The sequence below is a fragment of the Lithobates pipiens genome, unplaced genomic scaffold (assembly GCF_037356315.1).
Source record: "Lithobates pipiens isolate NorthernLeopardFrog02 unplaced genomic scaffold, aLitPip1_a1.2 Scaffold_8, whole genome shotgun sequence".
Lineage (NCBI taxonomy): Eukaryota > Metazoa > Chordata > Amphibia > Anura > Ranidae > Lithobates > Lithobates pipiens.
Genome location: NW_027507903.1, coordinates 660,501,411 through 660,524,338, shown reverse-complemented (window position 1 = coordinate 660,524,338; position 22,928 = coordinate 660,501,411). Strand labels below are relative to the sequence as shown.

General features: G+C 45.7%; 1 protein-coding gene across 2 annotated transcripts in view; it reads left to right on the top strand.

Annotated features, from left to right (window-relative positions):
• Positions 1-21,082: 21,082 nt before the first annotated feature.
• The window catches only part of LOC143961807 (NACHT, LRR and PYD domains-containing protein 3-like), a 114,969-nt gene continuing 113,123 nt past the window's right edge, over positions 21,083-22,928 (top strand). For both annotated transcript variants that reach the window (XR_013270560.1, XM_077471138.1), the window contains exon 1: positions 21,083-21,278. The gene's annotated coding sequence lies outside the window, so the exon portion shown is untranslated. The remainder of the gene's footprint in view (positions 21,279-22,928) is intronic.

Genomic DNA, 22,928 nt, shown 5'->3' with positions numbered 1-22,928 from the left:
AGGGGCAGAAAAATTGGGCCTTAGGCACTGGTGCCATCACACTGCAACCTCTGCCATACACTCTAGTTTTTTTGCAGGAATTAGCCCTGCTGCAAAGCATTGCATCAAAAATTGTACTTAAACGCCCCTGTTAAACAGGGGCAGAAAAATTGGGCCTTAGGCACTGGTGCCATCACACTGCAACCTCTGCCATACACTCTAGTTTTTTTGCAGGAATTAGCCCTGCTGCAAAGCATTGCATCAAAAATTGTACTTAAACGCCCCTGTTAAACAGGGGCAGAAAAATTGGGCCTTAGGCACTGGTGCCATCACACTGCAACCTCTGCCATACACTCTAGTTTTTTTGCAGGAATTAGCCCTGCTGCAAAGCATTGCATCAAAAATTGTACTTAAACGCCCCTGTTAAACAGGGGCAGAAAAATTGGGCCTTAGGCACTGGTGCCATCACACTGCAACCTCTGCCATATACTCTAGTTTTATTGCAGGAATTAGCCCTGCTGCAAAGCATTGCATCAAAAATTGTACTTAAACGCCCCTGTTAAACAGGGGCAGAAAAATTGGGCTGCTGGCATCACCCAGAACCAAAAATGTTCTTCCAACATATCAGCGGAGGAGGAAGAGGATAGACAATCAACATAACAGGACAGTCACTCAGCATCAGCATAGGCAGTCTTGAAGGGATGTGGTATTTCAAAAAAAATTATTCGGTTACATCAGCTTCAGGTGCTTGGTAGCTGTGGGTGATCCAAGACTGATTCATCTTGATGAAGGTCAGTCGATCAACTGATTCGGTGGACAGGCGCACCCTGTGATCGGTAACGAAGCCACCAGCAGCACTGAAGGTGCGTTCCGAAAGAACGCTGGATGCAGGACAGGCCAGTAGCTCAATTGCATACTGTGCAAGCTCTGGCCAGTGATCCATCCTCAAGACCCAGTAAGCCAGAGGATTTTCAGTGGGAAAGGTGTCCAAGTCTGACCTTGCCCCTAGGTATTCCTGCACCATGTAAATTAGACGCTGGCGATGGGTGCTGGAACCAATCATACCTTGGGGCTGCGGACTAAAAAATTGTCTGAAAGCATCAGTCAGACGGCCACCTTCTCCACCGCTCCTTCTGACTGATGCCTCAGCAACACGTTGTCCAGGACCAGGAGTTTGTGACCTCCCAGTCTCTGGGAACGCGTTGCACAGAGCTTTCTGCAAGGCCTCCCGGAGATGTCTCATCCTCTGCTCCCTCTGCGATGGCAAGATAAGGTCGGCAACCTTACCCTTGTACCGTGGATCAAGGAGAGTGGCCAGCCAGTAATGGTCCCTCTCCTTGATCCGAAGAATACGAGGATCCTTCCGCAGGCTTTGCAGGATCAGGGAGGCCATGCAGCGTAGGTTAGCTGAGGCATTCGGTCCGGAGTCCTCTGGGTCACTAAGGACAACATGATCCGCAGCTACCTCCTCCCAGCCACGTACAAGTCCACGTGTTTCTTGGGACTGTAAATCATCCCTATAAGACTGCTGCTGCTGATGCTGAGTGCCAGCCTCCACCTCCATGCTGACACAATCATCCTCCTCCTCCTCTTCCTCCTCCTCACCCTCTTCCTGTGTGATGGGTGGCACAGCAGGAACACTGTCTGGATAAAGGGGGCCTTGAGAGGCAAGGAAGTCCTCCTCTTCCTGCCTCTGTTCTGCCTCAAGTGCCCTGTCCATTATTCCACGCAGCGTATGCTCCAAGAGGTGGACAAGAGGTATAGTGTCACTGATGCATGCACTGTCACTGCTCACCATCCTTGTGGCCTCCTCAAACGGTGACAGGACAGTGCATGCATCCCTGATCATGCCCCACTGGCGTGGTGAGAAAAAACCAAGCTCTCCTGACCCTGTCCTGGTGCCGTAGTCGCACAGGTACTCATTGATGGCCCTCTGCTGCGTGTGCAGCCGCTGCAGCATGGCCAATGTTGAGTTCCATCTGGTGGGCATGTCACATATAAGGCGGTTCTTGGGCAGGTTCAACTCCTTTTGGAGCTCAGCCAGCCGAGCACAGGCATTAAATGATCGGCGGAAATGCACACAGACTCTCCTGGCCTGTTTCAGGACATCCTGTAAGCCGGGGTACCTGCCCAAGAACCGCTGCACCACCAGGTTAAGGACGTGAGCTACACAGGGCACATGGGTCAGTTGTCCCTGTCGGAGGGCGGAGAGGAGGTTGGTGCCATTGTCGCAAACCACCATTCCTGGCTTAAGCTGGCGTGGCGTCAACCACCTCTCGGCCTGCCCCTGCAGAGCTGACAAAACATCCGCCCCAGTGTGGCTCCTGTCCCCCAAACAAACCAGCGCAAGCACGGCATGGCATCGTTTTGCCTGCATACTTGCGTAGCCCCTGCAACGCCTACGGAGCACCGCTGGTTCTGAGGACAGAGCACTGGAAGAGGCCATGGAGGAAGAAGAAGAGGAGGGGGTGGAGGAGAGAGGTGTGTTACAACCAATAGTAGCATTTTGGAGGCGTGGTGGCGGAACAACCTCCAATACTACTGCACCTTGTCCTGCATCCTTCCCAGCAGCCAGAAGAGTGACCCAATGGGCCGTGAAAGACAGGTAACGTCCCTGTCCATGCCTGCTGGACCATGAGTCAGCGGTAATATGCACCTTACCACTGACCGCCCTGTCCAGCGAGGCAAGGACATTGCCTTCCACATGCCGGTAGAGAGCGGGAATTGCCTTCCGTGAGAAAAAGTGGCGTTTGGGGACCTGCCACTGAGGAACCGCACATTGTAAAAACTCACGGAAGGGGGCCGAGTCTACCAACTGAAAAGGCAGCAGTTGAAGTGCTAGCAATTTAGCCAAGCTAGCATTCAACCGCTGGGCATGTGGATGGCTGGGAGTAAATTTCTTCCGCCGGTCCAGCAGCTGGGGCAGGGACATTTGTCTGCTATAATCGGACGTGGATGTACCACTAGCAGAGTTCCCGGAAGCACTTGGCTGTGACACACCTAATTCTACACCTTCATTCCTCTCAGAGCAGGTTTCAGAGAGGACTGAAGGTCTAGTGGGGTTGGAGATGCCAGCTGATGAGGAGCAAGGAGAGGTCCGCTTTGTTCTTTGGTGTGGGTCTTTGAGGTATGCTTGCCAACGAGCTGCATGGCAGGTCAACATATGTCTGGTCAAGCATGTGGTGCCCAAGCGGCTGATGTTTTGGCCACGTGAGATACGCTTGAGACATATGTTGCAAATAGCAGCGGTGCGATCTGATGCACTCGTCTCAAAAAAGGCCCACACCAAAGAACTTTTAGAATAACGCGCAGAGGAAGCGCTCTGCGCAGAGGAAGCGCTCTGCGCAGGCGGAGCTCTGCGGTGTGATTCAGTCGGTGTGCTGCCCCTAAGCTGGCCCCCGGAGGGCATCCTGCCTCGTTGGACATGTGCCTCCTCCTCCTCCTCCTCCCTCCTTCCAGGCACCCACGTGGAGTCAGTGCCCTCATCATCCCCTCCCTCTTCATCGCTGTAGCAAACCTGGCAGTATGCTGCAGCTTGTGGAACATGACTGCCAGATTGCTGTCCTTCTTGAGCATCCCCTCTCTCTGTGCTCACGCTACTGCCTTCCTCTAGCTGAGTGTCATCATCAGAGCCCACCAAACACTGGGCATCCTCCTGGAGCATGTACCCAACACTGTGCTCAAAGAGTTCAGGAGACTCCTCAGGAGGACGTGGTGGGTCTAGGGAAGGAGTCACTGATGATGACATTGAGAGGAGGGACGACGATGTGTTGGCAGCTGCTTTTCTACTACCCTGAGACTGGGTGAGAGAGGATGAGGAGGATGAAGAGGGCTTGGTCATCCACTCTACCAAGTCGTTGGCATGTTGCGGTTCAACATGTCCAGCTGCAGAAAAGAAGGACAAGCATGTCCCATGGCCACATGCTGATGACAATGCACCGCGTCCACGACCAGCACTGTTGTCTCTAGACACAGAGCCTGCTTGCCCTCTTTTATCGGCTCGCGCCTGTCTGCCTCTCCTTGCTGGCCTTCCAGACATGGTAATGGCCTGAAGGGAGTTGGGTAAAACAGTAGTTGGGTAGTTTATATTGTGCTGGAGGCACACAACACCCACTAACTCCTGCAGATGCCTTTTTTATAGAACAGCAGAGTTAAAGGGGTATATACAGATGTATACTGTGCTGTGCTGGAAGCACACACAACTTCCAATAACTCCAGCAGATGTCAATCGGGCCCAAATAGAGAACAGCTATGTAGGTGGATAATAGCGGTATGTACTGGGTACAGAGCAGGCACACAGCACGCACTATCTCCTGAGTGACACTACTGACTGCAAGCTCTATTGTTAAAGATGGACCACTAGCTATATAGGTGAGGTGAATATCACGGTGTATACTGCGGTCAGGGCACGCAGACAATAACAAGAAAACAGCAGAGTTAAAGGGGTATATACAGATGTATACTGTGCTGTGCTGGAAGCACACACAACTTCCAATAACTCCAGCAGATGCCAATCGGGCCCAAATAGAGAACAGCTATGTAGGTGGATAATAGCGGTATGTACTGGGTACAGAGCACGCACACAGCACGCACTATCTCCTGAGTGAGACTACTGACTGCAAGCTCTATTGTTAAAGATGGACCACTAGCTATATAGGTGAGGTGAATATCACGGTGTATACTGCGGTCAGGGCACGCAGATAATAACCAGAAAACAGCAGAGTTAAAGGGGTATATACAGATGTATACTGTGCTGTGCTGGAGGCACACACAACTTCCAATAACTCCAGCAAATGACAATCGGGCTCAAATAGATGTGACGGAGTGGGGTTTATATGGTCACAAAACAGACACCCCAAAGCAAAGTACATATTCATTTTTTTTTTATATTTCTAAACATCTACCTTCTATTCTATTAATAACCAGTAGATGGCAGAGAAGGTACACAAACAGAGTCTATATAAGGCCACACACCATGTGACTGGAAATTAAACTACTTCCAGCCATAAAGTCAGTGGTCATATCTCATGCTGTTTGTGTGATTCTTTGCAGGTATGTACTCTAAATTGTTCCTAATCTGTATTAACCTGTGATAGAAAGATTCCTAAACATCTTGAGCAGATGCAAAAAAAGTCTCAGCAGATTTTATGCTATAGTTTTGCTGTAATTAGAAGTTTAGAACAGCATGTGTCAGAAACAAGTGAAAAGTGCATAAGAACATGAAAATACTGCATTAGTCAGAACAAATGTCTATGATAAACACTAAACCTTTCTAAATAGGTATATTTAAACCTGATTATTGAAAATTGCATAGATTATAACGCACATGTTTTCTGTTAGCATTAAGAAAAAAACCTATTGTATGTAAAGCTTATGTATTGCATCATACAGACATGCAATATGCACCATCTAGTGGTTAAAAAAGAGTACTACCATGATAATATTTGTATTAAAGCAATGCATTGCTAGTATGATTATTGCACACTTAAAATGTACCAGAGAGATAAAGATAATTATCTATAACACTGAATAACAGGGATATATATGTTATTAAAATATAGTAATGTTCATTGTTATAACTACGTTTTAAAATACTTTAGTTAAAATCGGTATTATATATATTGTTAATGTTTATAAACATGTGACTATAAAAATGTAAAAGATGTATTGTTATGTAAAAATTAAACTACTTCCAGCCATAAAGTCAGTGGTCATATCTCATGCTGTTTGTGTGATTCTTTGCAGTCCACGCCAAGCTGATCACCTTATCTCATCGCGTCTACAATCATCGGCTCTCTTAATTCACATTTTGAGGCCGGTAACATTTTGGGGGCTCGTGTGCCGGGATTCGTTGTGTTACCAGTGAAAAGGAAGCGCGAGACAAGCGTGAGCCTGCTACAGAGCTACAAGGAGAGTCCTGAGTGTCGTCTGCCTTGTGAGTGCAAGTCTTCAGATTGCAACAGAGATGGCGTCTCCTCATCGTGCGCTGATGTGGGATATCCGGAAACAAATTCATCTGCTTAATGAAGAACAGCTGCATAGCCTCGCTATTACGCTGGGAGATGAAAGAGACGTGGACGTTCCATCAGTGACTGGTACCAACGAAATGGAACTTGTTGAATTTATTAAAGACTACTTGAGAAGTGATCAGCTGGAAAAGTTGGAAGATCAAGGTATGTCGTACCTACTCATCATCCAAGACAAGATCAATGAACTAAAACTTAACAAGGAAAGTACACCAACTGTGGACATTGCAACCGCTGCAAAAAAAATAAGTAGTGGGACTGCAAGGACTGAACAGGTATCGGAGGTGGTGAGATTAACTGATGTTGTTGCTTTATTGCCACGTAGAGAATTTAAAATGCATGGTGGTGTAATTTCAGATCATGGTTCGGACATGAGTTACAGTAGCGTGTGCAGACAAATTGACGAGGGTCTAACAGAAAAATTCCCTGAATCTGAAATTATACGCACAGTGTTGAGAATAATCAAACCTGGTAATTTTAAAGATATGTTGACTGACAAAGATGATCTTACTGTTGCTGAATTGAAAAGGTTTTTGAAGTCACATATGAGAGAACGAAGTGGTAATGAGTTATTTCAGGACCTTAGCAATGCTACCCAGCAAGAAAGAGAAACAGCACAACAATTTGTTTACAGGCTAGTGGGGTTAAAACAAAAAGTTCTGTCTACATCACAACATGATAGGCAAGAGTTTAACTATGACAAAAAACTGGTGCAAGGCATATTCCTTCATACACTGTATCAGGGACTAAATGAGAAAAATTCTAATGTTAGACGAGATATCAAGCCTTACGTGTCTGATTTGACAGTAACGGATGACTTTATCATAGAGCAAGTCACCAGATCAGTTGATGAGGAAACAGAAAGGCAGAGACGCTTAAACAGTGCACCTAAACATAAACCTCTTACTGTTCATTCATCACAGACACCAGGGAATAGTGAAAAAGACACCTTGCAAAAGAGAGTTGAGGGAGATGTTAGAGCAAATCACACTGCATTAATGGAACTAACAACACAGGTCTCTGCTCTCACAAAGAACCTGGAAAAGATGATGAAGCTAACTCCTATTGTTGGAAATCAAATGACTAAGCCACTAACCAATGTTCAAGTTCCAGATACAACTCACTGCAAGCCCAGGTGTGATGATTGCATTAAACGAGAGAGTCAGAACTGCTACCATTGTTTCTACTGTGGTTGGACAGGACACAGAGCGGTTGATTGCTTGAAGAAAAGAAGGCAGTCGGGAAACGACAGACGGTCACTGGGAAAGGGACAACCAGTGACCACCTCAAATGATCTGTCCCATGCTAAGGTAAACAGGGTATTCACCCACCGGTCAACTAGAACACTCCCAAAAGAGAATGGATTCTCCAAACAACACGTAGCACAATTAATTGGAGGAAAATGCCTACTGTCATGTCGGATGAATGGTGTACCGGTTGACATGTTGATGGATACAGGAGCTCAGGTCAGCATTGTCGGGAAGGCATGGTTAGAAAAGTTTCTACCCAGCGTCTCCATTAGTCACATACAAGATTTACTTTGTGATGAAAACTTATCCATTACAGCTGCAAATGGTTCTCTCATTCCATTCATCGGATGGATTGAAGTCTGCCTGGAATTCAAAAGTAGTGGACATGGAAACTTAGCCATTTACGTGCCAATGCTGGTGAGTGACTGCTGTAATGACAATCCAATTCTTGGGTTTAATGTTATCGAAGAATTGATCAGAGAAAACCGTGACCGACCAAACAGCACCCAAAACCTGACTATCTTGCTGAGTGAAGCTATGAAAGTAAGACAGAGTGTAGCGAATAACATTGTCAATGCTGTCAGTCAAGCAACTGACCCAGGAGAAATATTCGATAGTCGTATGGTTAAAGTGGGGAAGAAGGGACTCCAGATTAAAGGAGGCGAGCTCTGTGAAGTCAAATGCAGAATTAGAGCATGGCCGAAAGGAGGAATCATGTCATTTGAACCACTTCCCGAATATCCAGTTGAGGAAGGACTTGAACTATTTCCTTCAGTGGTAGATGTGCCAGATGGGTTCTCTAAACTGGTGAAGATACCTATACTGAACTGTGCTCAACATGACATCTACCTTCCACCCAGAACAGTATTGGGTACCATTTCTCCAGCAGCTGAGATTCTACCATTGTCTCCAAACAAAGACGATGGAAAGGGAATTGACCAGAAGAAAAGGTTGTTTCATGTAAACCAGTTGAATCAAGTGGAAACTGGAAATCAGCTACCCACTAACAAATCTGTTAAGTGGCACCCACCTGTCAATTTGGAAGATCTCTCAGAAGAAGAACAGGAGATAGCGAGACAAATGTTATATGATGAATCAGATGTCTTTGCTCGAGATGAGGGAGAGATAGGATGCATCCCTAACCTGAAACTGAGGATAAATCTGAAAGATGAAACTCCTGTCCAGAAACGCTACAATTCGATACCGAAACCCCTATACAAAGAAGTGAAAGAATATATCCAAAACCTTCTTGACCGAGGTTGGGTAACAAAATCTTCTTCCGCATACTCATCACCAGTTGTTTGTGTTCGAAAGAAGGACAGTAGCCTACGACTATGTGTTGACTTTAGGGAGTTAAACCGAAAGACTATCCCAGATAGACATCCACTACCCAGAATACAAGATCTGCTGGATAGCTTAGGAGGATTTACGTGGTTCTCAATCCTGGACCAGGGTAGTGCGTATCATCAAGGCTTTGTGCATGAAGACTCCAGACATCTGACGGCTTTCAGCACCCCCTGGGGACTCCTGGAGTGGAACCGTATTCCATTTGGATTAACGAATGCCCCAGCAGCTTTTCAGAGATGCATGGAGAATGTATTAGAGGGCATCAGAGACAAATGTTGTTCTCCATACTTGGATGACGTACTTTGCTACTCCAAAACTTTTCAGGAGCATGTCAATGATATTAGGCAAGTGCTTAGTCGAATGCGTGAGCATGGTATCAAACTTAGACCGAAGAAGTGTGAACTCTTTAAACGACAGATTCGATACCTTGGACGAATGGTGTCAGAAGAAGGCATAAAAATTGACCCAAAAGATCTTGAAGCGGTATTACATTTGAAAAGGAAAGAACCCAAAACAGTGGGAGGGGTCAGATCTTTGTTAGGATTCCTGAGCTACTACAGGTCCTTCATTCAAGATTTCTCTCGACTTGCTAAACCACTGTATGAACTTTTGCAGAACACTGAGAAAAAATCTGCTACATCCATCCCCAAAAACAATCGGAGGGAATCTACAAAGAAAAACGGGAACAAAGCACAAGTGCCATCTAAAACACTGATTCAATGGACACCCAAACATCAAGCTGTAGTATCCAGACTGGTGGACATGCTAACCAATCCACCAATTCTAGCATACCCTGATTTTGATTTACCCTTCGTCTTACACACTGATGCTTCCAATGAAGGCCTAGGTGCTGTACTATACCAACGACAAGGAGAAAAACTTCGTGTTATTGGGTTTGGCTCCAGAACATTGACTCCAGCAGAGCGCAATTACCATCTTCACTCTGGTAAACTTGAGTTTTTAGCTCTCAAGTGGGCAGTCTGTGACAAATTCAGAGATTACTTGTACTACGCTCCAACATTCACCGTTTACACAGACAACAACCCATTGACATATGTATTGAGTACTGCCAGACTGAATGCTGTGGGTCATCGCTGGGTTGGCGAGTTGGCTGATTTCCACTTCGATATCAAGTACAGGCCAGGTAAACAGAATGCAGACGCAGATACACTGTCACGATTTCCGGTGGAACTCACAAAGAATCTGAGTGAGTACACAGAGCTTGTACCATCTGAGGTTGTGTCAGCTATGTGGCAAGGGAGCAAAGCTGTTGACGAAGAAGAGGCATTATGGGTGGCTTCATTGACTCTTCACTCAGAAAGTGATGTGGCCGAAGAATTGCTGAAAGGACAGACAATCTGCCCAATGACTCAGGAGAATATCAGAGCATTACAACAAGACGATACCAACATTAGAGAAGTGGTCTGGCTAAAGGAGAACGACTGGATTCCAAACCACAAAGAAAAGGAGAGTATGACCAGCAAAACAAGACGTTTGATACATGAATGGAATAAACTCGGAGTCGATGAAGGAATCCTCTACCGACACTCTGGAACCCGAAAACAGCTAATTCTACCAGAAAAGTTAAAACCATTGGTCTTAAGAAATCTTCATGATGACATGGGTCACATTGGTACTGACAAAGTAACCCACCTAGCACGTGAACGATTTTACTGGCCATTTATGCAAAAAGACATTGATGAATATGTGCTGAAGAAGTGCAGCTGCATCAAACGAAAGCGTCCAAATATCACCGAAAGAGCACCTATGGGTTCGATTACTACCAGTTCACCTTTGGAGTTAGTATCCATTGATTATCTTCACTTGGAGAAAAGCAAAGGAGGATATGAGTATATACTTGTAATAGTTGACCATTTCACACGCTTTGCACAAGCGTATCCAACTAAGAACAAATCTGGAAAAACGGCGGCAGAAAAGATCTTTCAAGATTTCATACCACGTTTTGGCTATCCAGAGAAACTCCACCATGACCAAGGAAGAGAATTTGAAAACAACTTATTTCAGACATTGCAACGATTGGCAGGGATTTCTCATTCAAGAACTACTCCATACCATCCACAGGGTAACCCAGTGGAGAGACTGAACCGTACTTTGTTACAGATGCTTCGCACCTTAGAGGAAGAGAAAAAGTCAGATTGGAAAGAACATCTTCCACATATGGTTCATGCATATAATTGCACCAGGCATGAAGCCACAGGATACTCACCATTCTTTCTATTGTATGGAAGATCTCCTCGTTTGCCAATTGACCTAATGCTCAACCTAAATTTGGAAAAGGAATCAGAAAGTCAACCAATATTTACTCAGAAATGGGCATCTAGAATGCAAGAAGCTTACAAAATCGCATCCGAGAATAGCAAAAAATCATCTGCTAAAGGGAAGAAGTACTATGACAAACAGATAAAAGGAGCACCTCTTCAACCGGGTGATCGGGTCTTAGTACGAAATCTCTCTGAAAGAGGAGGACCTGGTAAACTTCGTTCATACTGGGAAGAATCAGTACACAAAGTGGTAGAAAGAATCAAAGATGGGCCTGTGTACAAAATTCAGCCTGAAAGTGGTAAAAAGACTATTCGAGTACTGCACAGAAATCTTTTACTACCAGTAAATGACCTACCAATTGAAGGACACATTCCAAGAGTACCGATGAAACAAAGACAATCAAGTAACAGAAAGGATACCAGAATGGATGTGGACCAGGAGGAGGAATGTTCAGATGAAGAAAGATGGTATTATCCTTATATACCAGAGACTACAGAAAGTCATGATTGTGTTGTGTCTCAACCAAACTCTCAAAACGTACAGAAAATCCCATTAAGAGTTTCTGCTGAAGAGTTCTATCCTACAACTACCACACCCAATCTTGAACAAGAACAAAATGATGGAACAGTAGTTGGCGACCAAATCTGGGCTACAGATATGGTGGGACTAGACACTGCAGAATTACCCTCATTAAGTCAAAACTTACCTGTGAACCAAGATATGCAAATGGAAAATGATGTTGATGGAGAAGACTCAACTCCTGTCAGAAGATCTACCAGACAAGCTAAGCCTAAAGAGATCTTTACATATGACACACTAGGTCAGCCAAGATACATACCAAGTCAGATTCACACCATACAAACTCCTACAATGCTAGCTACTCCCATGACATGCCAGGTAGTTAACGTAGCTCCTTGGTGGCAACAAGTACCTATTTGGGTTACTTAAATCACTAAATAGTGTTCGGATACCAATTGAGTTTAATGTCAGGAGCCATTAACTGAAGGAGGGGAGAGTGTGACGGAGTGGGGTTTATATGGTCACAAAACAGACACCCCAAAGCAAAGTACATATTCATTTTTTTTTTATATTTCTAAACATCTACCTTCTATTCTATTAATAACCAGTAGATGGCAGAGAAGGTACACAAACAGAGTCTATATAAGGCCACACACCATGTGACTGGAAATTAAACTACTTCCAGCCATAAAGTCAGTGGTCATATCTCATGCTGTTTGTGTGATTCTTTGCAGGTATGTACTCTAAATTGTTCCTAATCTGTATTAACCTGTGATAGAAAGATTCCTAAACATCTTGAGCAGATGCAAAAAAAGTCTCAGCAGATTTTATGCTATAGTTTTGCTGTAATTAGAAGTTTAGAACAGCATGTGTCAGAAACAAGTGAAAAGTGCATAAGAACATGAAAATACTGCATTAGTCAGAACAAATGTCTATGATAAACACTAAACCTTTCTAAATAGGTATATTTAAACCTGATTATTGAAAATTGCATAGATTATAACGCACATGTTTTCTGTTAGCATTAAGAAAAAAACCTATTGTATGTAAAGCTTATGTATTGCATCATACAGACATGCAATATGCACCATCTAGTGGTTAAAAAAGAGTACTACCATGATAATATTTGTATTAAAGCAATGCATTGCTAGTATGATTATTGCACACTTAAAATGTACCAGAGAGATAAAGATAATTATCTATAACACTGAATAACAGGGATATATATGTTATTAAAATATAGTAATGTTCATTGTTATAACTACGTTTTAAAATACTTTAGTTAAAATCGGTATTATATATATTGTTAATGTTTATAAACATGTGACTATAAAAATGTAAAAGATGTATTGTTATGTAAAAATTAAACTACTTCCAGCCATAAAGTCAGTGGTCATATCTCATGCTGTTTGTGTGATTCTTTGCAGTCCACGCCAAGCTGATCACCTTATCTCATCGCGTCTACAATCATCGGCTCTCTTAATTCACATTTTGAGGCCGGTAACATAGAGAACAGCTATGTAGGTGTATATAGTGGTATGTACTGGGTACAGAGCACGCAGACAGCACGCACTAACACTACTGACTGCAAGCTCTATTATTAAAGCTAGATCACTAGCTATATAGGTGAGGTGAATATAGTGGTGTATACTGCGGTCAGGGCACAGACAGTAAGCACTACACAAGAGCAAAATAGTAAATCAGCCAAAAACGATTGGTGTGTAACTGTGTTGAAGGTACACAGAACACCCACTGCTTCAGATGCTAACAAACACTACACGAGGCCGCCTGAAAGGCGGCTTTATATAGTGTGGGGCGTGCACTACACAGTCTGAGCTATGATTGGCCACAGGCAGGATGCCTGTGGCCAACCATTGCTCTCCTCGCTACTGGCGCTGCGATTGGCCAAGCATGCGGGGTCACAGTGCATGCTTGGCCAATCGTGAGACAGCAATGCATTGCGCCATCGCAGTGCATTGTGGGCCACACGAATTTTGCCGCGAACGGCCCAAACGTTCGGAATTCGGCGAACGCACGAACGACCGATGTTCGAGTCGAACATGCGTTCGACTCGAACACAAAGCTCATCCCTACTCACTACCTATCACAGTTTCAAAGGCCATAAAATGCCAAAATAACACAACCCCCCCCCCCCACCAAATGACCCCATTTTGGAAAGTAGACACCCAGAGCTATTTACTGAGAGGCATGTTGAGTCCAGGAAATATTTTTTTTATTTTGCCACAAGTTGCAGGAATATTACAATTTTTTTTGCACAAAGTTGTCACTAAATGATATATTGCTTACACATGCTATAGGCATAAGTCAAATTACACCCCAAAATAAATTCTGCTGCTTCTCCCGAGTACGGGGATACCACATGTGGGGGACTTTTTGGGAGCCTATCCACGTACGGGACCCCGAAAACCAAGCACTGCCTTCCGGATTTAAATATAAAATGCTACCAAAAAACCTGTTAGCGATGGCAGGGATCAGGCCTGACTCTACGATCGCTGCAGTTATGTGTTTAGTGTTTTGTAAGTGACAGTGATCGATCGATACTGCACTTGGGTGGGCTGGGCGGAGGGGCAAAACGCAGGTGCCAGCAGGTATTGGGCCTGCTAACAATGCGTTTTTTTGGAACCTTAAACTGCTGGGGACGCTAGTATAGATCTGATCAGATCAGATATTGATCTGTTCAGATTCTATACCACTACGGGAGGTGTATGCTTTGCGCGTGGGTGTTAGCGGTACTGGCACTAACCTAGCGCTGCCGGGGGCGACGCAGACCCTGACCCTAAAACCTAATTGATATCACCCGCTGGGTGATCAGGGGGTTAAACCTTTATTGGGTAATAAATGGTGGGTGCCCTGATGCTATAAAAAGCAAACTAACCAGAGTCACCCGTAACACTTATACGGTGATCACTGGTGAAAGGGTTAACTAGGGGCATTCAGGGGGTTCAAATTTTTATTAGGTAGTATATGGGGGTCCCTGGCGCTATATAAAAACCTGACGGGGAACCTAAATAACTAACTGGCTAACCAGCATCACCAGTGACACTTATACTGTGATCGCTGGGGAAAGGGTTAACTAGGGGGTTAAAACCATTATTGGGTAGTATATGGGGGTACCTAGCGCTATAAAAACCTGGCGGTGAACCTAAAAAAATAACTAGCTACCTAGCGACACTAATGCAGCGATCAGAAAAATGATTGCTTAGTGACACTGGCAAAAGAGGGTGAAAGGGTTAATTAGGGGCAATCAGGGGGTTAAAACCATTATTGGGTAGTATATCGGGGTACCTAGCGCTATAAAAACCTGGCGGTGAACCTAAAAAAATAACTAGCTACCTAGCGACACTAATGCAGCGATCAGAAAAATGATCGCTTAGTGACACTGGCAAAAGGTTAAATCTTTATTGGGGGGGTAGAGGGCTACCTTGGACCTAACACTAACTGCCCTGACAGTTTTTACTTTTACAACTGACACTAAATGCAGTGATCAGTAAATAAATGATCACTGCAATCAGTGACACTGTGACTGGGGGGGGATCGGGGGGGGGGGGGTCAGGGGGGGTTTGTGTGCCTATGTGTTATTTAGTGTCAGTGTAGTGTTTGGTGCAGACTTACTGTGTCTTCTCCTCATAGCCCGGTCAATAAGACCGCCCCGAGGAGAATGACATCACTTCCTCCCTGCCTGTGTATACAATACACAGTGGAAGACACTGTTCGGCCAGCATTACATGTGACTGTACAGGGCTCCCCACCATCTTCTTCCCATTCAGCCAGAATGATGTGTGTGTTCAGTGCTGCAGGATCTTCCTATAGTCATACCTTGCTCTGCTATGTCCTCCTGGGGCTTCAGGTACCGTGCATCTCCCTCCCAGATCCCCCATTCAGCACCTGTGTAGTCAAATGTGGTGGGCTGGAGAGGGGGAGGGGAGTTACACTCTGTCTGCTGCACAAGACACTGTGAGTGACAGGTTCAGCTATGTATCTTGGCAGGGCTGCGGGGCCCCCTATTGGGCGGGGCCCCTGGGCTTGAGCCCAGTCAAGCCCAATAGTAAGTCCGGCCCTGAGCACAACCATTGGTCCCTCCACACATGCCAGGTTGCTGGGTGTAATCCTTGTCTCTGATCTCTCCTTCCGCCCCCACATTTAATCACTGGCTAAAACCTACCGCCCTCACCTCCGCAACATCTCCGGAATTCCACCCTTCCTGACTAATGACACTACAAAGCAACTTATTCACTCCTTGATTAGTTCCCGTCTTGACTACTGCAACTCTCTCCTTAATGGCCGACCCTTATGTAGGCTCCTCCCCCTTCAGTCTATTATGAATGCTGCTGCTAGACTAATACCCCTCACTAACCGATCCACGACTGCTGCCCCTCTCTGCCAATCCCTTCACTGGCTTCCCCTACCCCACCATATAAAATTCAAAATACTAACAACAACATACAAGGCCATCCACAACATTGCCCCCATCTACATCACCAACCTCATCTACAGATATCGCCCAAATCGCCCCCTCCGTTCCTTCCAGGACCTCCTGCTCTCTAGCTCCCTTGTTACCTCCTCTCATGCTCGTCTTTAGGACTTCTCCAGAGCCTCTCCCATCGTCCGGAATTCCCTGCCCCTGTATATCCGATCAGCCCCTAACCTGTCCACCTTTAGGAGAGCCCTGAAAACTCACTTATTCGGGGAAGCCTATCCCACACCCACCTAACAACTGTCCCAGAGCCACCCCCATCAAATCATTCTACGCATCTATTACCTTTTGTACCACCACCTCCTCCCTTTAGAATGTAAGCTCTATGAGCCGGTCCCTCCTGTCCCTTCTGTATTGAACTATACTGTAATTGTGCTGTCCCCCCCCTTACATTGTAAAGCACTGCATAAACTGTTGGTGCTATATAAGTCGTGTATTATAATAATAATAATATACAGGTTAGGGATTATGTCTCTCTCTGGTAGGCTTGCCACCTCATCCCTTTAAATCCGAACACATATGAAAAAGGCTGGGTTCACATATGAGCCACATACATCTGACAGCGGGGGTCCGGTGCGTGCTGGTTCACTGTTTCAGATCCGATTTCAACCCAAATTTTGGTCTGAATTTGGACCTGAAACAGAGCAAAACACGCACAGCATTTTTGTGCAAAATGCGCCAGACCTGATGTGGAGATATGTGAACCGGCTCCTGCTATTGCAAATTGGACGCGGGGATCCCTAATCCAATTTGTAATGGTGTGAATCCAGCCTTACTCGGCTTCCTAAGCTAACTGAATGCAGACACAGCAACCAGGAAGTGACGTAGACCGAGCCCGCAGCTCTTTTATACACTGCTTGTACAGATTGATGAAGTCACGTGACCCGTGACGAACACGCGTCGGGACACAGCAACCAGGAAGTGACGTAGACCGAGCCCGCAGCTCGTTTATACACTGCTTGTACAGATTGATGAAGTCACGTGACCCGTGACGAACACGCGTCGGGACACAGCAACCAGGAAGTGACGTAGACCGAGCCCGCAGCTCTTTTATACACTGCTTGTACAGATTGATGAAGTCACGTGACCCGTGACGAACACGCGTCGGGACACAGCAACCAGGAAGTGACGTAGACCGAGCCCGCAGCTCTTTTATACACTGCTTGTACAGATTGATGAAGTCACGTGACCCGTGACGAACACGCGTCGGGACACAGCAACCAGGAAGTGACGTAGACCGAGCCCGCAGCTCTTTTATACACTGCTTGTACAGATTGATGAAGTCACGTGACCCGTGACGAACACGCGTCGGGACACAGCAACCAGGAAGTGACGTAGACCGAGCCCGCAGCTCGTTTATACACTGCTTGTACAGATTGATGAAGTCACGTGACCCGTGACGAACACGCGTCGGGACACAGCAACCAGGAAGTGACGTAGACCGAGCCCGCAGCTCTTTTATACACTGCTTGTACAGATTGATGAAGTCACGTGACCCGTGACGAACACGCGTCGGGACACAGCAACCAGGAAGTGACGTAGACCGAGCCCGCAGCTCTTTTATACACTGCTTGTACAGATTGATGAAGTCACGTGACCCGTGACGAACACGCGTCGGGACACAGCAACCAGGAAGTGACGTAGACCGAGCCCGCAGCTCTTTTATACACTGCTTGTACAGATTGATGAAGTCACGTGACCCGTGACGAACACGCGTCGGGACACAGCAACCAGGAAGTGACGTAGACCGAGCCCGCAGCTCTTTTATACACTGCTTGTACAGGTTGATGAAGTCACGTGACCCGTGACGAACACGCGTCGGGACACAGCAACCAGGAAGTGACGTAGACCGAGCCCGCAGCTCTTTTATACACTGCTTGTACAGGTTGATGAAGTCACGTGACCCGTGACGAACACGCGTCGGGACACAGCAACCAGGAAGTGACGTAGACCGAGCCCGCAGCTCTTTTATACACTGCTTGTACAGATTGATGAAGTCACGTGACCCGTGACGAACACGCGTCGGGACACAGCAACCAGGAAGTGACGTAGACCGAGCCCGCAGCTCTTTTATACACTGCTTGTACAGATTGATGAAGTCACGTGACCCGTGACGAACACGCGTCGGGACACAGCAACCAGGAAGTGACGTAGACCGAGCCCGCAGCTCTTTTATACACTGCTTGTACAGATTGATGAAGTCACGTGACCCGTGACGAACACGCGTCGGGACACAGCAACCAGGAAGTGACGTAGACCGAGCCCGCAGCTCTTTTATACACTGCTTGTACAGATTGATGAAGTCACGTGACCCGTGACGAACACGCGTCGGGACACAGCAACCAGGAAGTGACGTAGACCGAGCCCGCAGCTCGTTTATACACTGCTTGTACAGATTGATGAAGTCACGTGACCTGTGACGAACACGCGTCGGGACACAGCAACCAGGAAGTGACGTAGACCGAGCCCGCAGCTCTTTTATACACTGCTTGTACAGATTGATGAAGTCACGTGACCCGTGACGAACACGCGTCGGGACACAGCAACCAGGAAGTGACGTAGACCGAGCCCGCAGCTCTTTTATACACTGCTTGTACAGATTGATGAAGTCACGTGACCCGTGACGAACACGCGTCGGGACACAGCAACCAGGAAGTGACGTAGACCGAGCCCGCAGCTCTTTTATACACTGCTTGTACAGATTGATGAAGTCACGTGACCCGTGACGAACACGCGTCGGGACACAGCAACCAGGAAGTGACGTAGACCGAGCCCGCAGCTCGTTTATACACTGCTTGTACAGATTGATGAAGTCACGTGACCCGTGACGAACACGCGTCGGGACACAGCAACCAGGAAGTGACGTAGACCGAGCCCGCAGCTCTTTTATACACTGCTTGTACAGATTGATGAAGTCACGTGACCCGTGACGAACACGCGTCGGGACACAGCAACCAGGAAGTGACGTAGACCGAGCCCGCAGCTCTTTTATACACTGCTTGTACAGATTGATGAAGTCACGTGACCCGTGACGAACACGCGTCGGGACACAGCAACCAGGAAGTGACGTAGACCGAGCCCGCAGCTCTTTTATACACTGCTTGTACAGATTGATGAAGTCACGTGACCCGTGACGAACACGCGTCGGGACACAGCAACCAGGAAGTGACGTAGACCGAGCCCGCAGCTCTTTTATACACTGCTTGTACAGGTTGATGAAGTCACGTGACCCGTGACGAACACGCGTCGGGACACAGCAACCAGGAAGTGACGTAGACCGAGCCCGCAGCTCTTTTATACACTGCTTGTACAGGTTGATGAAGTCACGTGACCCGTGACGAACACGCGTCGGGACACAGCAACCAGGAAGTGACGTAGACCGAGCCCGCAGCTCTTTTATACACTGCTTGTACAGATTGATGAAGTCACGTGACCCGTGACGAACACGCGTCGGGACACAGCAACCAGGAAGTGACGTAGACCGAGCCCGCAGCTCTTTTATACACTGCTTGTACAGATTGATGAAGTCACGTGACCCGTGACGAACACGCGTCGGGACACAGCAACCAGGAAGTGACGTAGACCGAGCCCGCAGCTCTTTTATACACTGCTTGTACAGATTGATGAAGTCACGTGACCCGTGACGAACACGCGTCGGGACACAGCAACCAGGAAGTGACGTAGACCGAGCCCGCAGCTCTTTTATACACTGCTTGTACAGATTGATGAAGTCACGTGACCCGTGACGAACACGTGTCGGGACACAGCAACCAGGAAGTGACGTAGACCGAGCCCGCAGCTCTTTTATACACTGCTTGTACAGGTTGATGAAGTCACGTGACCCGTGACGAACACGCGTCGGGACACAGCAACCAGGAAGTGACGTAGACCGAGCCCGCAGCTCTTTTATACACTGCTTGTACAGGTTGATGAAGTCACGTGACCCGTGACGAACACGCGTCGGGACACAGCAACCAGGAAGTGACGTAGACCGAGCCCGCAGCTCTTTTATACACTGCTTGTACAGACTGTTTGTTTGAACCCTGACTGCAATACCACAGAGGAAACCCCCTTAAAGGGACCATATCATTGGTCAGGACCTGGGCACCCCACATTAAAGGGAAAATTCCGCTAAAGGATCCCAAAAAGCTCTCTATATATACGCTGTTACCTTAAGGTAAGGGGACATCCATTACTGGTATATACGGGACCACCAAGGCCATATCCCCTTCCACCAGCACCACTGCCCTTCCCATTGCAACAGCTCCACATCATATATCTTGTTGAAGAAGTCACACCCTATGCGATTTTGAGAATAATCGCAGCACTTTGCACTGAAAACGGACTTTGTGTCTGATACACTTATATTTTTTGTCACTTAATTATCATTTATGTTTGAAGGTTTGCCTATGTGCACCACAGCTGAACACTTGCACTTTATGCGATTTTAGGATCGCAACACGCTGCACTTTTGAATGTTATATTGTGTTTTTTCTTCTTTTTTCTTGTTTTTATTATTTCACGGTTTTATGTTGTAGATTTTACACTAATAGCAACAAACATTATTGTTTTATCCGTCACTGCGGCACATTGGAATATTTGCACTTTTATGCGACTACAGGATCGCAACACGTTGCACTTTGGATTTTATATGAATTTTCACTATTTTATGTATTTATGTTGTGGACTATTAGTAGAAATGAGTGTTGCTGTTTAAACTAGTCACATAGACATACCCAGACCTGTATTGTTTACTGGATATCCCCCCCATTGCGAATTTTATATACTGCTTTTATCAATAGATATATCCTCCTTGTGTACAGCGCACCACTACCCTTCTTACTCAAATGAGTTCAATTACCACCTTAATCAGGCACAGAACCCGTGTAATTAATGTGTGTTCAGTTTTAAAGGGATGAGGTGGCGACCCTACTCTCCGGAGTCTAGAGAAGCTCCAGTGTGACATTAAATGATATTCTAGAAGGAAATCAACCTTCCTGTCGGTGGGATTTTATTACATCAGTCAATATTTCTGCACACGCAGAGCCTTAAACCTGTACAGTGTGTTATACATTATACGAGCGGAGGAATGTGGACACACCCCGCCATGTTTAGTGTTCAAGGCGACTGATAACCAAACAGTCTCTGCAGGCGGAAGCACGTCTCCCCTCCCCCCTCTCCTCCTCTTCCTGGAATCTGTGAGAATAGTATTGGCCTCGTATTGGAAGTTGGATTTGAACGCTCCCAGTGCCAATCTTATCTCTTACTGAAGTCTTCTGTGATTGGTTGCTTCACCTTTCCTAGATATATTGCCAGCTGCTCTCTTCATTGTCAAGTACAAACAATTTGATTGGAGGACGGATGGGCAGATCCAACAAGGTGAGACCCCCACCAATCAGAAATGGGGAGGAAATCCATATTCTGAGATCCGGCAGGAAATGGGAACTCCGCTCACAGCACCCCAATTCCACATAGACCCGAAGTCTGTATATTGTGTACTCTCCATATATATAGTGTATACATGGTATATAGAGAGGAGAGGAGTCTGTATATTGTGTACTCTCCATATATATAGTGTATACATGGTATATAGAGAGGAGAGCAGTCTGTATATTGTGTACTCTCCATATATATAGTGTATACATGGTATATAGAGAGGAGTCTGTATATTGTCTACTCTCCATATATATAGTGTATACATGGTATATAGAGAGGAGAGCAGTCTGTATATTGTGTACTCTCCATATATATAGTGTATACATGGTATATAGAGAGGAGTCTGTATATTGTCTACTCTCCATATATATAGTGTATACATGGTATATAGAGAGGAGAGCAGTCTGTATATTGTGTACTCTCCATATATATAGTGTATACATGGTATATAGAGAGGAGAGCAGTCTGTATATTGTGTACTCTCCATATACATAGTGTATACATGGTATATAGAGAGGAGAAGAGTCTGTATATTGTGTACTCTCCATATATATAGTGTATACATGGTATATAGAGAGGATTCTGTATATTGTGTACTCTCCATATATATAGTGTATACATGGTATATAGAGAGGAGAGCAGTCTGTATATTGTGTACTCTCCATATATATAGTGTATACATGGTATATAGAGAGGAGAGCAGTCTGTATATTGTGTACTCTCCATATATATAGTGTATACATGGTATATAGAGAGGAGAGCAGTCTCTATATTATGTACTCTCCATATATATAGTGTATACATGGTATATAGAGAGGAGAGCAGTCTGTATATTGTGTACTCTCCATATATATAGTGTATACATGGTATATAGAGAGGAGTCTGTATATTGTGTACTCTCCATATATATATATTGTATACATGGTATATGGAGAGGAGTCTGTATATTGTGTACTCTCCATATATATAGTGTATACATGGTATATAGAGAGGAGTCTGTATATTGTTCTCTCTGTCTCTGTCTCTCTCATATATATAGTGTATACATGGTATATGGAAAGGAGTCTGTATATTGTGCACTCTCCATATATACAGTATAGTGTATACATGGTAGTCCCACCATCCCCTTCACTAATATCACCTGTGTGTCCAGTTATTGGAGAACTACAAGTCCCAGCACCCCCTTCACTAATATCACCTTTGTTTCCAGTCATAGGAGAACTACAAGTCCCAGAATCCCCTTCACTAATATCACCTGTGTGTCCAGTCATAGGAGAACTACAAGTCCCAGCACCCCCTTCACTAATATCACCTGTGTGTCCAGTCATAGGAGAACTACAAGTCCCAGCACCCCCTTCACTAATATCACCTGTGTGTCCAGTCATAGGAGAACTACAAGTCCCAGCACCCCCTTCACTAATATCACCTGTGTGTGTCCAGTCATAGGAGAACCACAAGTCCCAGAATCCCCTTCACTAATATCACCTGCGTGTCCAGTCATAGGAGAACTACAAGTCCCAGCATCCCCTTCACTAATATCCTAATTTGTCCTCCTAACTCTTTGCACTTCTATCCAGCTCATTTCCACTGGAT